We start from the raw sequence: 1737 nt of genomic DNA on the forward strand, positions 1-1737 counted from the left end.
ATCTAAAATTTAGTTTTCATAGCACTCACTATAAGAACCATTATACTATAGTTTGAAGAGGGGAAAGTCTTTGTCTATTCCAAGTCATAATTTTCACCTACCAGAGCTATATGCCTCCTCCAGCTGCTGTGAATCCTCAGAGTTGAAAGGAATCCATGTCTCCTTAGAATCTATTATCTTACAATAAAACCAATGGGGAGAAACTGGTTCATACAAGCTGCCAGCATCCATGTCTATTAGCTCAAAGGAACTACATGAGTTTGGTGATGGGGATGGATCTGACTGGGACAACTGCTCCTGTTGTGACTGCACTGATGACATTTCGCTCTCTAAAGACAAAAGAAAACTATCAGGAAAATGATTTTAACTGTGTAACTGTTCGCACACATACACAAGCACAAAACTAATCATTTTACAGAGCCATTTCTGCAACAACAACATCTACATAATTTAAAAGAAAAATAACATAAATTAGCAGCTGGATGGGTGGAAGCTTTAAATAAAATGCTTCTATTAGATCAACCATTGCGCGGAGTTCCCAATTCTCTCGGAAAACTGGGTAATTTTACTCAGTCCATGAGTTATAAAACAAACCCAGAATTACAGGACCACATGCTCGAAACTTGATTGCAACAAAAACATTTTACCCTAATTTCCAATCTAAATGTAGTTAAAGGCAGAAAATTTACTCCAAGTCAGCTGGGTCATGCCCTGTCCTAGTAACGCCAAGGTTTTGGGCTCCAGGCGCCTACCATTACACAACTAATGGAATCTTAAAATACAAAAAAATAAAACTACTCGCTAAGGAACCAATCATTTTTGATGGATCCTTGAAGTGGATTAATGGGCAGTGGCACAAATTCGGAAAAGAAACCTCGCCCGGGGCCACGGTGCGCACGCGCACGCCCACTCGCACAGCCAGAATCTCAGATGAAAGGTAACGAGCGACCTCAAAAGCCTCCTCCCGCAGAGGCTGCTCTGACCAGCTGTTTCTACCTCTCCAACACTCCTTCCATTCGGCAATGACCAGCGCTGCAGGCACCAGAAGGACACTTCTAAGTTGCCCCGTAGGGCAGGGGGCAGGAGGACATCTCACGCGGGCCCGGTGGGATGGCAGACGCCGGCTTTCGGCTCCATTGTCCTTTTCCCCGCACAGACTTTCCTCAGCCACCTTGGCGCGCCCCTAGACCCCACGACCCTAGGCCCTGGCGCCCCGCTCCGGGCCCTCGGAGCTCGGGCTCAGGTCGCCCGCCCGCAGTCCCGCGACAGCAGCAGGACAGCCAGTGCAGACCACAGGGTAAACAGGGTTCACAGGGTGCCCAGGGTTCCCCCAGGCTAAGGGCTTCCGCATCCCGGCCCCGCAGCGCTGCACCGCCCACCGGCACCCAGCCTGGCCTCCCTCGGTACAGCCGCCCGACGCGGACTCACCTGGCGGCCCAGCCACTCCTCAGGCTCTCCTGCCCTCCCTGAGGGGTACACGGCATGGCCCGGCCGCGGCCTTTACCCCAGTCCGGGCGGGGCGCAGCGGAGCAGGGCGGAACCTGCGGCCCAGCCGGGCTCGCGCCGAACACCAGGCGCCACGGCGCTCCCAGTGGGCGAGTAGCGGGCCCGGATGCCGGGCTAAAGGGTGAGGCGGCAGGGAGCGCGGCGCGCGACCGCGGGTGGGGCGCGCAGGGCCGCAGGGCACGGGTGGCAAGTGTCGCGAGAGGTGGAAGGATTCGCGCGAGACGTGGCTTC

General features: G+C 54.1%; 1 long non-coding RNA gene across 1 annotated transcript; it reads right to left on the reverse strand.

The window, feature by feature from the left end:
• Nucleotides 1–100: 100 nt before the first annotated feature.
• LOC108525246 (uncharacterized) lies at nt 101–1730 on the reverse strand. The gene is made up of 2 exons (XR_001884236.1): nt 1429–1730; nt 101–329 (listed from the first exon to the last, which is right to left on the reverse strand). It is a non-coding gene; the product is annotated as an uncharacterized LOC108525246 (long non-coding RNA).
• Between the last annotated feature and the right edge of the window lie 7 nt (nt 1731–1737).

Source organism: Rhinopithecus bieti, unplaced genomic scaffold (assembly GCF_001698545.2).
Source record: "Rhinopithecus bieti isolate Rb0 unplaced genomic scaffold, ASM169854v2 scaffold_26390, whole genome shotgun sequence".
Classification (NCBI taxonomy): domain Eukaryota; kingdom Metazoa; phylum Chordata; class Mammalia; order Primates; family Cercopithecidae; genus Rhinopithecus; species Rhinopithecus bieti.